Source organism: Dermacentor silvarum, chromosome 3, assembly GCF_013339745.2.
Source record: "Dermacentor silvarum isolate Dsil-2018 chromosome 3, BIME_Dsil_1.4, whole genome shotgun sequence".
Taxonomy (NCBI): Eukaryota; Metazoa; Arthropoda; class Arachnida; order Ixodida; family Ixodidae; genus Dermacentor; species Dermacentor silvarum.
Genome location: NC_051156.1, coordinates 112,478,467 through 112,498,100, shown reverse-complemented (window position 1 = coordinate 112,498,100; position 19,634 = coordinate 112,478,467). Strand labels below are relative to the sequence as shown.

Sequence of the window (19,634 nt, the reverse complement as noted above, 5' to 3'; positions counted from 1 at the left end):
TCCATGTTAAGCATTCATATCTCTCTCCGATGCGAAAATTGATGCGAAATTGAGCGCCGCTCTATTTCGCATCAAGCGGAGGACGAATGACACGACGAAGGAAGCGAAAGGAGAGGGTGTAGCCGAACCACAAGGCGGAGAGGAGGAGGGTGCGGCGTACGCGCGAGAACAAAGCCGTAGTGCGGCGACGATGACTATGAGATAGCACCAGACTAACGCGCGTCGTTTGGGAAGTCTGTCTGTGGCGGCTGCTGTGAATCGCGCCCACTTGTCACCCACGCTCTGCCTGTCGCGTCTCGAAATTAGCGAGGCAGTCGCACCACCCTTCTTTCCATCTGCAACGTGTCACACGAGATAAATTGTCCGGGCGAGACAATATATCGCGAAACAAAAACATGTATACAGTTGCGCTCAAATTTCGCACTTTATATTGCTCGTTCTTGTTCTTCAACCACCGCTGTCTCTCCATAGTCTAACGTTCCTCCAGTGCAAATATATACACCTCTGTGTTATGCACAGCAAATTTTTGGTAATATCAGCCATCTAGCTAATCTAAGTTTCTACGCAAGCGATCCCGCTGCTTTTGACAAAGTCGTGGTGCAAATTTAGCTCCTTGTCGGAAAGTGTGTTACATTTTTCTCGTCATCTCATCAATTGGAGACACTAGCGATGATCTGAACTCAATATTTGAATTTGATGTATATGTATGGGGTTATGCTATAAGCTTGGCTGCCGATTCATTGTCAATGTTTGCAATGTTCTCATTCTAAACCCGCTAAAAAAGGCAAGCGCCAGGTTACGTACGTCTAAGATTTGCATTAGATATTACAAGCTCAAAAGGGGGAAAAGCACATGGAGGTATGCAAACTGTGTAGCAAGATAACCCTTTCGCAGGCGTTCCGCTTCAATTGTGGTAAACTCAGGGCCCCGGCTCTTCGCTGACTTTTCGCCTGGGCTTCGGAAGGCTTCACGCTAGAATAAGACGACAAGCGGCGCTTACCCCATTTTCTCGACAGTAGGGCTATTGATTTTGTCTCTGTGGGTCGCACGTGGGAAAATGGTAGTTCAAGGGCACCTTACAGGTCCCCGAGCCCACAGGGGTATGTGCCATTGAGCTTGGACCCTTTCTGCACTCTCACCAGGACCGGCCCACATGACAAGGATATGTGTCATTGAGCTTCGACCGTTTTTGCACTATCACCAGGATCGGCTCATTCTTTGCCGTCACACTATCACCACCGCCGAGACTTGTGAGCCTATAAAGCTTCGCTAAAAGGTATGCGCGCTAACCCACCCATCTCATAGTTCCTGGGTATCCACTTTAATGGCTACTTTGCCTGCGCAAAAGATGGTTACGGAGTGTTGCAGCAAAACATTATAGGATGAATTACTGCAAAGTGCGAAAAAAATTGTACTGCGCAATTTTTAGGAACAGGCTATTTTCAAAACCATCTGAAGTAATTGTCGCTTTCATTGCGCCGAGAAAACTATGGACCCTGTACATGAAGGCCATTAATGCGAAAGATGTACGGGAGATGAACACTAAGAGGAATTTTGTCAATGGTCCTCGCAAGAACAGTGGTAGCTGTAGGCATTTTTTATAGGTGCAAAGGTATTAAGTGCAATACCGTGTTCATGCGTACGTTGAAAGGCAATGTGCGGAAACGATACCTTTCATATACTTAAAGAACATCGCGTAGAGCTGTATGTAAACTGTGCCGAGATGTTGCAGCGATGATTCGGCTCGATTCTATGCCACTCTTATCATCAGCCGTTCACGGCCGCTTCATCGCTTTGATAAACCGGGCTAAGCGTCTGTATGACAACTGACAACTCAATGAATAGAATCAAGAAAGATATGACTGAAAAGTCGCGCCCATGCTTTTCTCCTTGTCGCAACATAAAAAAGGTGATATAAATTCGCGATGTTCTAAAGAAAGAGTTTGGAAAGACAATATCTGTGTGATGGCAGTGAATAACATTAGTGTAGCCAGTCCTTTACCAGCATGAACGAGAAAGTTTAACCTGAAATTGGACAAAGCACAAGGCAGCAAGAAGGCACTGAATGTGCAAGTTGCTGACAAATAGAAAACTTTTCTGCCGGTCAATTGCTGGGAAAATTCTATTTTATATTTTATGTCAGCTAGAAATTTGGAATTGGTAAATGATATTGCAATGGGGATCACTCAATACGTCTTAAGGTTATATATAGGAAGGAACTTTGAACACTTTTTGAGATAAAAATTTGGAGAGCAAAAATATTATTTCGAAGTTCAGCCGATAAAAATAACTTCGCCTTCATTGCTGTGCAGCGTTGTAGTGGCTTATTGTCACTGGATTTATATGCAAGTTTGGATAGGTGTAATGTAAGGATTAATTTCGTTTTATTCGATTGCTTTCTTATCATCCACCCTCCACGGCTGGCCTATCCGGTGATAAGTTTGTTTGAGGGGCCGCTCTGATTGCTCACACAGAGGACAAAAATTTAATACTGTAAAACAGCCGCTTAGAGGATCCTACCGTATTGAAAATGATAGCTATTTGGACGGGCATATGCGTGCAACTAAACCTACGGTATATTAAGCGTTATTATGCGGCTCTTAAAGAAGAATATTGAAATGAGATTGTGCTACTTCTAGAATACGGTTACAGAGAGAAGTTATTTCAAGTTAGACCAAATTCAATTTGAAGGCAACTGCCTTCAGCTACTTGTAATTGCTACTCATTTTGCTCGCCCAGCAGAGTTGATAACGCTAACCATATTTAAAATAACAATTACCAAGGTATTGCAGCAACAACATGCCCTGTCATTATGGATGTTTTTATATAATAGTTTTTGAATGAACGAAATGCACATAAATCGTCGAGTAAATAAACTATAATAATTCTTACATTACGGAGGTCGCTCACTTTTCTTCCGCTGAGCTTGCATAGACCGACACAAGAGACTATCGTGAAAACAACTTAACGAGTGCTCCTCTTTTAAACCTTCGTATATATGGAATACAGCGAGAACGATTTGAGACAATGAGCGAGCACCTGCAATAGGCAACCGTGCAGCGCGGCACCTGATTGTCCCTGCGCCTCTTTCTTTTCTCTTTATTCCGGCATGTTCACGCCGTGTGCAGTCGTTCTTAATGCAGGCTTTTGTATCGTGGTTTTGCCACATAGTGTGTCCTCGTTCCTCCTGCTAGCATTTTATGTCTCGATTTCCGTTGCATTGAGCTTTCTTTCAATATTATTTTTAGTGCGGTTGAAAGTACTGTTGCTTTTATGTAAAACAGAATGCAAGAATTCCTACCTAAGGAAAAGCCGGGTTCGAAAAATAAATCGCGGTGCTTATAAAAAAGGCAACCCTCAGCCTTAGATATTACTAAAAAAAACACAGTTCCGCCATCAAGGCGAAGCAATGAATGCAATAGCAACATGTTGGAATATAACACGAAGTGTAAGACTCGAAACTGTAGTGGCAGTTTGGATTGAACTACACGTAAGGCGATTAATTGCAAACGAACTGTTGCGCCAGCGGTCCTCTGTGGGCATCCTGCCATCGGATAGTTTCATTTATTTCATTATTTAAGGCTAACGTGTTTCTTAGCGACTTTACCGCCACTTTTCTAAATCAGGTATGTTTCATGCCTGTTTCCTGGGCCAATTCCGGAAGTATTACACAGCCGGGCAAATGAAATTACGCAATTTCACAGTTTAAGCTCTGCGATTTCGCCGCACTTCTAATATTTATGTCTCAGAAGATTTCAGATGCAAGGCATGCGCTTCTCAAGTTCCACATGTTTGTGCTCCTGCTTGTGGGCTACCATTCTCAAAAATGTGAGGAATAATTTTGTCAGGAATGTAAGACCTGGTACGATCAACTCTAATGATAGAATGGCATGTCAATACATATAATGCGCCTAAACCACATGTAATATAGCATGGCGTGGCATTTAGCACGCACATGGCTAAATATATACGGAAACTGCCAAATACACCAACGGGAGAAACTCGCTAGGAGTGTCCATATAATTGCTTTGTCAATAAAAAATAAAACCAGTCAAATATATATTCCTAGCGTCGTATTTCTACCTGTATTGCATACGGCTCTTATAACTTGGAACTTAGCAAAACGTACTCGGTTACTGCGTATCGACCTCGAGTTAGGTGCACCGTTTTTCCTTTTATATTATTTGCGCGCAGGAACTCGCGTAGCTCTGAGGAAAGGAGGCAGTGTTCATTGTTCAGGTACGTCTATCTTTTACAAGCAAAAATTTCGATGGGGTGTACTACTCACAGCGACACATACTAAGCACTATTAGAAAATATGTCAGCCTGAAAACAAATTATTCAGCAATTATATTCTTTACTTAATAGGTTCCCGTGCCGTCTAATCAGTTCCGTAGCGCTCATAAAACGCGCTCTTCATTTTGTGGCCGTGTTATCGTGCTGCGGCAGGCCTTATCAATACAATAAGTACGCTATCCGCTATGGTTGCGGACCCATTGCTGTGCACAAGCCTCCTTAGCCTCCAAAATGAGGCAGTGCAAGGTGACGTAAGCTAGGCCAGGTGACATAAGACGAAAATTACTAGAACGTAGAGGAAGAAAAAATGGGCAGGTAAATTACACTGGTCTGTGTAGCTCAAGAATGTTGACACATAATGAAGAAAGTGGATAAGTAAGTTGGCAACCAAGTGCACCGTAAATTAAAGTGCGAAAAAACCAACTGGAGACATTTAAAAGAGATAAACACGATGAAGGTAGGTTGGATGCAAAATATGAAAACAGGAACGTCCATGGAAATTTTAAAATAGGGTAAGCAAAAAATTCCTATGCAAAATGTGTACAATTGCAAAAGGGGCAGCAGACTGCTTTTTTAAGCTCGAGCGCGCAACCTAAGGACGAAAACATGCCGGATAATTTATTCGAAGCAAGATGTGGCATTTGTCTGCTACAGCCAATTTCCGGGAATGACTCAGTACATTGTAATGGAATAGCAAAATAGCCACCAACGTAGAGCCACAATGAAGGCGTATCTTCCAGAACAGCTGTGAAACGCTGGAACTACGTGTTCATGCAAAAGGTCTACATGCTCATAAGTGTTAATTTTTTAAATCAGGAGCTCATAAAAACAAAAAGCGCCTGAACTAAACCTCCCGAAAATTTCTTTTTTTATTTTTTTGCAGCTCATTGTCACCCTTTCGCAATTTACACCATACGAAAAAATTTAACTTGAATTCGCCGAGTCTTAAGGTATGATGAGCGAAGGAAGACTATATTATGTCGTCTTGTAATTTGCTTATGGAATAACGTGCTTGAATGAATAGTTTAATCGTATATTTAGATTGAAAGTAAAGCATGCATGAAGAGAAAATGAGCAAATTGGGGTGATTTGGGTTTATAGCTGCCATAACTTTAGTTTAAATAATATAACCCCGAGCAAATAGTTTAGGAACTCATCTGATAATAAAGTGCGCGCGAGACACATTGAATGCCACTCAGTAATTTGGCTTGACTGGAGTATTAGTTTAACTATGACACGATATTGTACGACATGTGAGGATGCCCTATAATTAGGTAAAAAACGATACCATCTAGCCGCTGTTCAAGTTTTCCCTTCATTTTCCGAATGAGGTTCAGAAACAAGTTTTACAGCGAAGCTCCCTATGGCTATGGTCCCAGGATGTTTTGCGCGTCTGTCGACAGAAAACTATCATCATGAATGGTCATACCCCCGTAAGCAAATAAAAGCTGCAACGGCTCATAGTCCCGTAAGGCAGAGGCCACAAGCACACAGCAAAGTGAAGCGAGCTGGTGGATACATTCTTTGGAATCGACCATACAACATGCAGAACAGCATACGTTTCAATAAAGAATAAGCTCAAAACAAGCATTGGAACCAAATAATTGATGATAAGGTGCTCGTGATAGCAATGCGAAGCATGTACCTCTCCCCGAACACATTTTCCGTTAAACATTACTGTTGCGCAAGCGACAGTGGCGACGCCAGTTTTCGACATGAAATGTGCCGTCCATATCCTTTCGTATGTAAAATAACCAGCCTAGCAACTGATTTCAATGTTGTGGCAGCACCGCTATGGGCGGCGGCGTGTTGTCAAAATTACCATTACTGCCATTTCTACCATTACTCAGAAATAGCACTAGTACAATTACTCGAAAGCAATGAAGCATTGCATACACCCCTTAGCAGTTGTAGTGGTGGTTTTGAAAAGCGTTGCTGCACATCATCTTTCGCAAAGCCGGGATGGCGAACTTTTTGCACAGGTAATTCAGCAACAGGTAAATTTATATCGCTGTTGGTAGTTTGGTAGTTTAGGCAGCATTGCGCGTTCGGTTTCGATTTGTTGTTGAAGCCAGGTAAGCAGTTTTTCCATGCCTACACCAATGCGTGACAACGGCAGTTCATTTTTCTAAAAAGCTGATAACCAGCAACGTAGATGCCACAAACCTATATTTTACACTGATATTTTACACCCTCCCCCCCCCCCCCCAAGAAAAAATGCATCTTTCATTTTCGTTGTTCCCGACTTTCACCGCCTTCGATGTTAAGTGCCATGTACGATGGGCTAATTGATTAATTCAACATGCGAACCAAGTCCAGTCCCTCTGGGTTCGCCTGCCTTCACCGTTGCAGGCCTCTGTGCTTTCTGCAATTAACGCTGATTTAAAAGCTTGCAAACATCCAATGACAGGGCGATCGTGCACAGCCATGCAAGTTGATTATATATCGCTTTAGTTCATTGTTCCTCCTGCCATGTAATTTGTTTCGGATCTATTGAAATGTAGCAAAAATATAATAGGAAATTCTGAACAGCCTAACTTTCTGCATCTGTGACAGGTACAAGTGTCTTTTTGGCATATCTGCTGCTTACGACATGCGTGCGTTAGGACACTGTGTTCTCTGTTATCTGTTGCAGAAATACTTGCTGACAATTTAATGTGAGATTGCAGCCTTCCGTTCGAAATGCAACGTTCCTCTGGTGCTATTTTTTATGTATTTATGACTTGCTCTCTGTGTTTCATTTTTCATTGCCGATCTGTAATTTTGAACCACAGCTGTGCCGCTGTCGTATTGTAACTAGGAAAGCAAGAGGTAAAATATGTATATACAGGAGCCTATATATATATCTAGCACACACACACACACACACATATATATATATATATATATATATATATATATATATATATATATACGCGTACAACGGTCAATATGGCGAAATCCACACACGAGCCGAGGCACGCCTTCATCGTTTTCCTTTCGCTGCGTCCTCTTGTGCGCGCTTGGGTAACGGTCCCGTGACACAACCCCCCGGAAGCAGGAGCACTGACTCGGTGCTCTTCAAGGACACAACAGGCAAGTAACAAGGGGATGACGGATAAAGTTCGCGGACATAGTACGGTTTGAGCCATACAACGTGCAGAATTTCACATTGTGGGCGGCGAGTCCATGATGTTGGGGTTTGGAGGGGTGCAATTCGCAATTTCATAGGTGAGGTCGGTGACTTGTCCAAGAACACGGTAAGGGCCTGTGTAAGGCGACAGAAGTTTTTTTTTGAGAGTCCGACTCGGCCCGTTGGAGTCCAGAGGAGAACGAGAGAACATGGCGGAAAATGGTTGAGTCGGCGATACCTGTCGTAAAGCTTTCTGCCTTGCTTGCGATGTGGCTAGTCGCTGGCGAGCAAGCTGACGGGCGTCATGAGCTCGAGCAAAGCCGTCGTGGGCATACTCAGTGGTGGTAGACGTATCAGAAGGTAGCAGGGTATCCATGGGTAAAACTGGATCACGCCCGAAGAGCAAATAAAATAGAGAGGAACCGGTGACATCGTGGCGTGGTGAATTCTAGGCGAAAGTCACGAATGGAAGGTTTAACGTCCCAATCGTGGTGATCCGAGGACACGTACATCGACAACATGTGCGTGAGCGTGCAATTTAAGCGTTCTGTGAGGCCATTAGTCTGGGGATAATAAGCGGTGGTGAGCTTCTGCCGTATTGCACACGATGGAAGAATGTCGGCGTGTACTTTTGAGAGTAACTGTGGTCCTCTGTTCGTAAGAAGTTGTTTAGGGGCACCGTGACGATGTACAACATCGCGCAACAAAAAGTCGGCGACGTCAGTTACACAGCTTGTAGGGAGGGCGCGCGTGATCGCGTACCGTGTGGTGCAATCTATGGCGGAGGTGATCCATTTGTTACCTAAGTAAGACACTGGAAAAGGGCCAAGCATCCCGACACCAACGCAGAAGAAAGGTGCCTACCGGATGTCCAGGGGTTGAAGGGGACCACTAGGAGAAATGGTGGGCTTTTTTCGGCATTGGCAGAGCTCGCACGAAGCGACGTACTGGCGCACTGACCGATAAATTCTGGGCCAGCAAAATCGGTGGCGCGAGCGGTTGTATGTACGAGCAACGGCGAAGTGGCCTGCCACGGGTACGTGAAGAAGTTGAGCAACGACGGTTGGCCACAGCTGTTCCGTAATAACAAGCAGAAGCTCGCTGCCGTCAGGGAACACACTGCGACGGTACAGTATTCCGTCCCGGAGTCGGCCCTGAAGGCGAACATTCTAGCCGTGCAATAAGTTGTTATAGTGGTACATCACGCCTTTGTTCATCTCCAATAAGAGTGAGGTTCGAGATATGCATGACACAGGCTGTTGTTTTGTCGCCGGAGTCACAGTCGGGTGGGTTCACCGGATGACGGGATAGACCGTCTGCATCCTGATGTAATCGACCACACTTGTAGATGACGGAATAGGAGTACTCCTGCAGCCGCAAAGCCCAGCGACCGAGGCGGCCAGTTCGATCTTTCAGGGCTGAAGGCCAACATAGTGCACGGTTGTCAGGGACAACAGAGGAATGTGGGCCGTAGAGGAAGGGACGAAATTTTGTGACGGCCCAGACAGGAGCTAGACATTCCCTCTCGGTGATGGAGTAGTTCTGCTCGCATCTCGAATGAAGTCGTCTGGCGTAAGCTATCACTCCGTCGTGTCCATACGGCTGTTGTGCTTAAACAGCGCCTATGCCATGACCGCTTGCATCGGTGCTGACCTCCGTAGGGGCCGAGTCATCAAAGTGAGCCAGAATAGGGGGGTGTCGTGAGCTGAAGGCTGAAGCTTGTGAAGGACCCCAGGAGAAATGCACGTCTTTCTTAAGAAGTTCGGTAATTGGCTGGGTGATTGATAGTTACAATATCTGTCAAAAAGCGACAAAAATACGAGCAGAGGCCACCAAAGCTGCGAACGTCATGGATAGAACGTGGTACGAGGAAATCGACCCCTGCGCGACCCTTGTCGGGGTCTGGCCTGATACCTGCAGCATTGACAAGGTGCCCAAGGACTTTAATTTCACGGCGACCGAAATTGAATTCGGAGGAATTCAACTGCAAACCAGCTGCCTTGAAGACATCGAGAACCACAGACAGATGCTGCAAGTGACTTGAAGAAGTAGATGAAAACACGACGACATGTCGAGGTAGCATAGGCAAGTGGACCATTTCAAGCCCTGAAGAAGGGAGTCCATCATGCGTGCATGATGGACTCCCTTAAATATCGTCTGGTGTTATAAACGCGGTCTTTTCCCAATCAATGTCGTCCACGGCAATTTGCCAATAGCTCCAACGGAGGTCGATCGAGGAAAAATACCTGGCTCCGTGAAGACAGTCAAGCAGGTCGTCAATTCACGTCAATGGATAAACATTGTTTTTAGTGACGTTGTTTAGATGACGATAGTGGACGCAGAAACGCCAACTGTAATCTTTCTTCTTTACGAGGACAACAGGGGAAGGCCAAGGGCTGCAAGATGACTCAATCATCTCCTTTTCGAGCATCTTGTCGACTTCTTCCTGAATGACGTGACGTTCAGTCGTGGACACTCGATAAGGACGCCGATGAATTGGGGGAGCATCACCAGTGTTGATCCGGTGTGCTACTTTAGACATTTGGCCCAACGGCCCGCCGTCAAAATGAAATATGTCCGGCTTTGACGTTAGCAAGCGGCGCAGCTCCTGAAAGTAGGACGTAGAAAGGTCATGTGCTATCATTTTATTGATGTTGTCGGGTATCTTGGACTATGTCTTGGGGCAAGAAGACGGCAAGGCGGGACCAGGATCAATAGTGTTCTTTAAGGGCTGATACACTCGCCAGTATGATGCCTTGCGATAAGATTTGGGAAATGGTGCCGAAGTTCAAAAGAAGAACGTACGTGCGGTTGTCAGTAACCGTCACAACTGCATGCGGTACGGCTACGTTGCGCGTAACGATCACGTGTAGCGTCGATGATAGCACGTAGTCGCCGTCAGGGACGTAAGTAGAGGCTTTGGGCATCAGCCGAACAAATTCGACGGAGCACGAGTGCGCGAGTGGTTTATCGGCAGCATCTTGGGGCAGAGGGAGTTCCCACTGAAGTAGATCGGCGGCAAAATCGATCAGGGCTGAGTGGGATGGCAGGAAATCATTGCAAAGGAATATTTAGTGGGGGCACTGGCCCAGGACGGCAAACAGAACTGTGGCATTGTGTCCAGCGATGCTCACGTGGGTGGTGCACATTCCAACGACGGGAGCTGCACTGCCGTCGGCGACTCGTACGGCGATCGAAGTATCAGGCGTGAGCACTTTGCGGAGACAATCACATAGGTGCGAACTCATTACTGATATATGTGTGCCTGTGTCAATTAGCGCCGACACTTTCACACCATTTACTTCAACCTCCAAGAGGTTTCCAGTTGCGGGCACGGTCAAAAGGGGATTTTCAGGTCGGGCAAGTGATGCAGCGGCACTTCCGGGCACTGCATCATTTAGTTTTCCGAGAAGCGTTCAGCGGAATTGGGCGATGGGGACCGACGAAGTAGTGCGGAGCGTGACCGACGATTACGTGGTGACGGGGAACGGGCAGATCTGCGTTCGGGCAAAGTTGCGTCATTATGATGCACTTGAGAGCCGTCCCCAAATGTTGGGTATCTGGAATCCGGGTGGCTGTTGGGCAGGAAGGGCCGATACGGTCGATACCTCCGATTGCGGCAGTGGCGAGCAATGTGGCCAATCCCTCTGCAGTTGGAGCAGATAGGCCTGTCATCTTGTGTACGCCACTCTGCTGGGTCATCATATCGGCGAAAAGTGGGCTCACGGGATTGAATGGGAGACGGGTCCATGGCCGCACAACTGAATGCACAAACAGGCCTAACACCAGCGTGCTCCAGCTCCTGGCGCACAACAGCTTGAATTAGCGCAATGTTTAGTCCAGGTTCGTGGTTGCGGCTGCGAAAGCAGTAGGTGAAACGGCCTCTATCTCGCATCGAATGATGCGCACCACGTCTTCTGTTGGAGGTGCTTGGCGAGGCAGCGGGGGGTTCCTGGAAGAAGAAGTGGCGCTGTTAGGCAACCGGACGAACCGGGACAGGATGCGACGACTCTTCGCTTACTCCAACCGCCGACACTCTGCAGTAACGTCAGCCACTGTGGTGCAGTTCCCGAAGACAAGTAAATTAAAAGCGTCGTCAGCGATTGCTTTCAATATGTGGCGAACCTTGTACGATTCCGACATCATGTCATCGACCTTCCGACAAAGGGCCAAAATATCCTGAATGTAGGCGATGTAGGATTCGGTAGTGGTCTGTACTCGAGAGGCGAGTTCTTGTTCCGCGGTGTGCTGACGACCATCTGGCTGACCGAAAAGGTCCCGAAGCTTCTGCTTGCAAAGGTCCCAGCTTGTGAGCTCGGCTTCGTGCGTGTCGTACGACACGTGAGCTGTGCCTTGCAGGTAGAATACAAGGTTTGCCAGCATTAACGTCGGGTCCCAACGATTGGAGGCACTGACGCGTTCGTACCAGTTCAACCAGTCGTCTACGACGACATTGACACTTCCGGTAAACGTACCAGGGTCACAAACTTGCCCTACAATGACCCATGGTGCTGCAGACGGGGAGGCAACTGCAGATGACTCACGTTGACTATCCGCTAGTCCAGTCTGCGTCGCCATTGCCTTCAGTCGCATGAGGAGTCCACTGGGGAGTTTCATGTTGTCGTGGGGTTACCCCGCACCCTGCACCTCCACCAAAATGTAACAAGGAAAGCGAGAGGTAAAATATTCATTTACAGGAGCCTATATGTATAGGCGTACAACAGCCAAAATGACGAAATTCACACAGGCGCCAAGGCGCGCCTTCCTCGTATTCTGTTCGCTGCGTCCACGTGCGCGCGCTTCGGTAATGGTCCCGTGACAGTATAACGTTCCTCTAGTGTAGTTCCATGGATCTTTGTCGTTTTCGCTGCACGTTTTCCGTAATGGCAACCTTCTAGCTAACCTAAGTTTCTCCACAAGCGATCACTCTGCTTTTGACAAAGCTGTGAGGCAAATCTATCTCGTGTTCGGAAAGTGTGCTACATTTTTCACTTCAGCTCCTCAATTACAATCGCTATCAGTGTCCTGAAGTTGAAATTTCAATTTATGGTATGTGGCTATATTTATGCAATTTTCCATGTTTGCGATGTCCTCAATCTAAATTCGTTAAATAAGAAAGCGCCAGGTTACGTACGCCTAGGATCTCCAATAAATACTGCAAGCTTACAAGCACAAAAGTATGGGCGCTCAACCAACCCACGTCTTCGTTTCCGGCTATCCATTTTACCGGCAACTTCACCTGTGCATGAGATGCTTACTGAGTGTTAGAACAAAACATTATAGGAAGACGTAATGCAAAGCCTACAATAATAATTGTACTGTGCCTTTTTAAGAACAGCAGCATATAGGTAAACCATCTGATGTGTCACTTTCACTGTGCGGAAGCAAGTACATACGTTAAGGCAAATATTGCAAAAGATATATGGCAGATGCACTATAAGACGCATTTTGTCCACCACCCTCACAAGAACAGCGATAGTTTCAGGCATGTTTTATAGCTGCAAAGGCATGAAGCGCAGTACAGTCTTAATGCGCCTTTTGAAAGGCAATGGACGAAAACGATACCTTTGAATATACTTAAACAAACATTGCATTGGGCTGTATGTGAACTGGGCCGCGAAGTTGTAGTGATGCTTTCCGCTCGATTTTATGCCGCCCGTATCATCCGCCGTTCATGGCCGCCTGATCGCTTTGATAAAGTGGGCCAAGCATCCCTCTGACCACTGACGAAACGAGAAAAAGGACAGAATCACAATAGCCATCATGCTTTCCTCTTCGAAAAATACCTAAAACTTTAAATGCACGTAGTTGTAAAAAAAGACTTTGCAAAGTCCACATAGGTGCGGCTGCAGTGAATATAATCAATGTAGCCAATCCTTTAGCGCGATGAACGTTGTGGTTCAAGACGTGACTGTGCAAAGCACGAGGCAGTAAGAAGGCACTGAATATGGAAGCTGATCGCAAAGCAAAACCTCTTCGGCCTGTCAATTGCTGACAAAATTCTATCTTAGATTTTGTGTCAGCTAGAAATTTGGAGTTCGCAAATGGTATTGCAATGCGAACCATTCAATGCGTCTTAATTTTATATAAAGGAAGGAACCTTGAATATTCTTGTGATAATAATATTGAGAATAAAAAAGTATGTTGGAAGTTTAGTCTATAACAGATGTTACGGAGAGTATATTACCTAACAGTAAACGGCTAGCACTTGTCTAGTCAACACTGCACAGGTTGCACAGGTTTCAACTGGTTTTGAGTCCGATTGGAGAGCCTGTGAACTAACTCTGCTACGTCTCTGTCTTGACCTTTTCTCGTGACATTATCCCCGGCAGGTGAAGCGCCGTCTCTATGCTTGTTGTGATCAAAACGGGTTATCACAGTTGTAACGTTTGAGGCGGCAAACATGTACGATGTCACTTTGTGGTGTGGCAGTCGATGAGGTGGATATCATTGAAGTTGTCTGATAGGTGACTGGAGTCACCTGGCACAGCACGTGGTAGGGCCCGACATACCACGACATTAACTTTTCAAAGAGGCCGACAGGATGAGATGGGAGTGAGAGAAGGACGCGAGAGCCCGGTGAAAAATCAGTATCTCCGTGTCGACGATCGTAAATGGACTTTTTTTGCGGTCTGCGATGACTACAGCCGAGTGCGGGATACTGCGCGCGCGATTTTCGCAAAGGAAGTCGTGGATGTGGAGGCCGGATCAGAAGGGAGCCAGGTGTCAAATGGTAATAAGGGATGGCGTTCAAAAAAAAAGATAGAAGAGTGAGTAGCCGGCAGTTTCATGACGCACTGCGTTGTATGCAAATGGGACGAACGGAAGGGCAACGTTTCAATTGTGGTGGTCATCGGAAACGTACATGGAAAGCATGTCGGTAAGTGTACGGTTGAGGCATTCGGTGAGTCCATTGGTTTGAGGGTGATATGAGGTGAAGGTGTGAAAAGTAGCAAATGCTCGAAGTAGATCATGAACCACCCGAGACAGGCAGCAGCGACCGCAATCTTTGAGTTGGTGACGTGGAGCACCATGTTGGAGGATGACGTCGTACAGTAGGAAGTCGGCTACGTCTGCGGCGCAGTCGGTTGGCAACGCTCGAGTAATTGCATATCGAGTGGTATAATCTGCAGCGACTGCAATCCATTTGTTCCCTTTCGTGGAAATTGGAAAGAGACCCAGCTAGTCCAGGCCCATACGATAAAACGGTTGGCTTGGAACGTCAATTGGCCGAAAGAGACCAGCAGGTTGAGTCGCAGGTTTCGTGTGACGCTTTCACAGGTCACAAGATGTTACGTAGTGGCGAACGGAACAACAAATGCCCTTCCAGAAAAAAAAATACGTCGTCGTAGGCGATCTGAAGTTCTGGAGATGCCTAAGTTCCCGGAAATGTGGGCGTCAAGAAACTGGATGAGGACATCCCTGCGCAACCTCCTTTTTCAGCTCTTCTGCTTTCCAAAGCTGTAGCGGCTCTTTGTCACCGCATTTGATGTAAGTTTGAGTGGGTGTACTGTAAGGATTTCTCTCGTTCGATTCTATTGATTTCTTATCATTCAACATCCAGGGCTGGTCATGCCGGTGATAAGTTTTGTTAAGGATCACTCTGATTGCTGACGAAGAGAAAAAAAGCCTATATTTAAAATAAAACGGTTACGTTGAGCTTCCAATAGTAGTGAATATATTTGCTGGTTTGACGGGCGTACACGTACCACTAAACGTACGGTATACTCCGCATTTGCTTACATACTGAAGTTCGTTTGTTACCAATTTGGAATCGACGACGTTCAGCTACTCGTTATTGCGAGTTCTTGTGCTCCCCAAGCAGAGTTCAGTTAGGACTAGCCTTATTTTAAACAAGAATTACTAGGTTAATACAGCAGCGAAATGCACTGTTATTACGACTGTATATCTGGAATAGATTTTGAACAAACAAAATGCACATAAGGCAAAGTCTAATTACAATGGACATATTCTTACATTACTAAAATCGCTCAGTTTTCTTGTACTGAACTTGCATGGACCGAGCCAAAAGACTATCGTGAAAACAACTTTACATGTGCTCCTATTCGAAACCCTCGCGTATATCGAGTCCAACAAGGGCGATCCGAGACAATGAACGAGCACCTGCTACACGCACCAAAGCAGCACGCTGCTTGATTGTCCTGTGCCGCTTTGTTTTTTGCACGCTGCTTGATTGTCCTGTGCCGCTTTGTTTGCATAGCGGCTTTGTTACGCAGTGTGGGCTCGTTCTTCGCTCTAGCATTTCTGCAGCATTATAACGTTCGTTTCAATATTATTTTTAGTACGGTTGAAAGCACCGTGGCTGCTATGTAAAAAGAAATGCAAGGCTTCCTACGTAACTAGACGCCGGGTAGCCAAAAAAAGACATCTGGTACGTACACAAAAAACATTCAACTTAAGACTTTACTGGAAAAGCAGTAAATCTAAAGAAATATACCTTCCCAGCGCCGCATTTCTGAATAGACAGCATACAGCTTTGGTCATTTGCAACTCGGCCGAACCCAATCGGTTAGCATGTACCAATATTGGGTTTAGCACACCGTTTTTCATAGTGATTTTATTTGCACGCTAGAACTCACGTAAATCTGAGGAAATAAATAGATATTCATTGTTCAGGTACGTCGAATTATTTTGAGTAAAAAATGTTTTAATGCGTCTGCTTAGTGAGGTGTTGTGACTCTCGAAGAACAGTCCCAGTCTGCTAAAGCGCACTGACGTAGATACTGTTGTATTGGAGCTCAGCAAGAATGGGTACTTCATTACTACATTTGCAAACCATTTGACAACAATAAAGGCCAACTGCAGCAGCTACGACTCTTCATGTCCCCACGCCCCCCCCCCCCCAAAAAAAAAAAAAAAAAAAAAACTTTTGTCACCTGCGGTATAGCCTTCAGCGAAGAAATCAACTGAATATTGAAGACCATTATAATTTTCAACATTACACTTCATTTGGTTCTCTTTAGCTGATAGCACGTCTGTTAGAGGGAGTTTGATGTAGCTGTGTCAAAACCTGAAAATGTTGGAGCGATAATGTGGGGAATAGGTGTCGCTTGCTAAGAGCCAGGTGCTGGAGCATACTTTTTCATGTTAATTTTGCAGCACTTTGGCGTTTACAATCGCAGAAAGCACTTCCGTATTGTAGATGCTTTTAGGACAGCAATAAATATTACACAGGCGTTCGCAAGCGACAGCGTTTCAAGCATATTATTGCGGGTGCCATTCTTTGCATAGTTCACGTATTTCGAGTCTATATATCCTATCTGTCGCCAAACGGGTGGCCCAAATTGTCTACCAGATTGGGCCACTATGTGTGTGCTCACGGTCGTGATGCCGTCATGGTCGTTCTATCGTCGTTATTTCGACTTTCTCATTTGACTGTCGTCGCGTGGTGCCGACCCAGTGGGCCAAGTTATGTAATAGCTTGGACCACTGGGTATGTGCTCTTGATGGTGATGCAGTATGATTCCTTGCAAACATTATCATTCCAGCTTCGTCAATCATCTCTGGTCATGCCGTCGTCATTGCTTCATTGTCGTTATACATTTGACATCGTCCGGTTGCCCTCATGTCTTTGTCATGCCATCAGCGTCATAGCTTCGTCGTCATACATTTGCCATCATACCGTGGAAGTGGTGGCATCACGATCGTTCTATCGTAATCAGTCTATCTTCACCACCTAACACTCGTCATGCCGTAGTCGTTACACACTCGCCCTCATACCATTGTGGTCATGCCCTCGTCGCCCAACACCCTCTAGACTAGCTAAGGCCTCTCCGCTCCTCCGTGACGTCATCACACTACGACATGCGCAGAAGACGCGTTCTTCAGGAAGGCGAATTGCTCCGCGCTCGTTCGTGTACTTACAGCGCGATGTCAAACAATTCAGTGATGCTTCTTTGGAACCCTGCTTTAATGGTCAGGACGCATATGTCGCCGTTTCCGGTTACAGCCGGTGGGCTATATATATATATATATATATATATATATATATATATATTTGGCTAGAACGCCAAATGTCAAAGTTTATTTCACTACTTGTAGGTGCGGACTCTACGGTACATTTCACTGTAAACGAGATTCAAGGTTTTTTTGTACAGAACCTAATGAGAATAACTTTCTACAAAAGACTCGAATACTCTCTTTATTGTAGCAGTGCTCGTAATGCACTGTGAATAAAATTTGGCTTGATAACGTTATTAAATGTCAGCACAACCTTTAATACTTCTTTTTCCACTGTGGTTTTAAAATTACTGCCCTAAAAATTTTACATAGCTTCATAGCTCTCACAAACGATCTACAACTCTATGCGTAGCTAAGTGCTTTCTTCTTCACTTTAGGGTTTGCCTTTTAACTCAATAATGTACAAGTTAGCTGTGCTGGCTATAAGGGAACTGTCTATTAAAAACTGCAGGCAATCAGATTCAAGTGATTTTACAGAAACAAAGAAAAACGCTGAATAGTCAAAATTTAAGAGTGCTCAGCTGCCGCTTTTGAGCCACTTTCATCGCAAAAGTCCTTCGTTCCTAACCTTGCAGTAGTTTTGCAGAAAACAGTTAGTTGCTGCACTGAGTACGTGTTGCATGAATAGCTGTGGGTTATGACCACTTTCACATTCCTCCAAACTGTCGAAGTCCTTCATCAGGTCACTTGTCAATGAGAAAATACTTGACTTTGCTTTGAAAGAGCACGAAAACTAGCAGCATACCTCTGACTTTAAAGCTTGTCCAATAAAATCTCGGCAGCCATGACAGTATTCACTACTGTGGGTTCGGGAAACTTCAGTCCTCCACGTTTCATGCTTTTTCTTATCTCACGGTTTTCAAGCACAATGTCTCAGTCTTTCACCAAGTTTGCTTGGCACGCAAACCATGAGAGCTTCTTAAGTGCCACATGGGCACAGCAGCCTGCAACGTATGTTGTGGCAGGAAAATTTGTTGCCTTCATTTCGAAGTCCTTGCCATTTCCTTCAGTGCTGAAGCTGTGTGCAATGGCCTCGTCAATTTGCATTGCAAGTGTATTTACATCTCTCTCTGGAAGCACCAGGGCACTCTGAAGGCGAAGCTTGCGTTGAGACTCGAATGCAGTAGCGCACCCAGGATCTCTGCCAGGGGAGAGGGGGGGGGGGTTGACAATTTGCCTTAGTTTGCCAATACCAACTAAACAGCACTAATTTAAATTTTGTCACAGGCAATTGTCAAAAAATGCGCTTTTTGCGCAAGTTTGCGAGTGTGCAGACGGTTGCGCGTCTCACATCTTAGTGGCAGTACTCAAAGGCGCACGGAAATAAAAGGGGTCAAACAAAAGGGGTTTCATTTGGCCTCAGGGGGGGGGGTCAGAACCCCCCCCTCCCCCCCCCCCCTGGGGGTCTATTCCCGCGCCACTGCTCGAATGCCTGCCTAATGAAGACATGGTACTGGGATCCGGAAAGTTGTATATCTTTTCGCAAGATTTCCTCCAAACAGTCTGTTTGGAATTTACCCGGGAGAAAATAGTCAAATCCAAGCTCTTCGGGGCAATAGGTGACGAGTTTAACCAATGTTTCTGTAGGCACTGTGGGTCTCTCGTGTGAGAATGCCATTATCAAATTTCAAACGCTCCCACACGTCAAGCCACCTCACCATGCTTTGAAGGAATTACACTTGTGGGCACAATGTGTGTGCGATGGCAGTCTTGAGTACACCATGAAGCCGCCGTCCTTTGCTGGGCGACTTAACATTAGCAATTCTGCAGCAGGTTTCAGCAATCGTATCGTTAGGAACTCTGTAGTCCCAGATGCCTGTTGCCGGTCACAGAGCTGACCACTGCTTCTAGAGCAGCTATGGTGGATGAGAAGAACACTTTAAGTGCAAGCCTAACATTTTGCCTCTTCAGCTTGGATGGGTTGAAGGCTTTTACTGAGAGCGTTGGAGCAACCTTGATAACTTCATCTTGTTCCTTTAGGTGAAGATCACGGAGGGTCTTGAACGATGCAGTGAAAATTTTCGGGTTTATGTGCAGATCCAGAATTGAAGGAAAAAACATGCACGTACCACAGCTGCTTTGGTTGATTGAATAGCTCCGAACAAATTTTAACATGTGAACTGGGTCAATAACAAAAGAAGAGGACACGTGAGATCTGATGCGTGATGGTAGGAGCTGCTGACTTTTGATGATGCTCCAAAGAAAGACATTGTCCTGCGATTGATGGAGTTACCTTTACAAACAC

The 19,634-nt window shown here is 45.6% G+C and overlaps 1 protein-coding gene across 5 annotated transcripts in view; it reads right to left on the bottom strand.

The window, feature by feature from the left end:
• LOC119445700 (techylectin-5A) overlaps positions 1-19,634 on the bottom strand; it is a 96,952-nt gene that overhangs the window by 33,170 nt on the left and 44,148 nt on the right. The window contains exon 1 of one of the 5 annotated variants that reach the window (XM_037709983.2): positions 15,386-15,434. The exons of 3 other annotated variants lie outside the window; for them this stretch is intronic. The gene's annotated coding sequence lies outside the window, so the exon portion shown is untranslated. Of the gene's footprint in view, positions 1-2,892; positions 3,028-15,385; positions 15,435-19,634 lie in introns of those variants that run through there. One more of the 5 variants, XM_037709982.2, reaches the window with a different exon arrangement.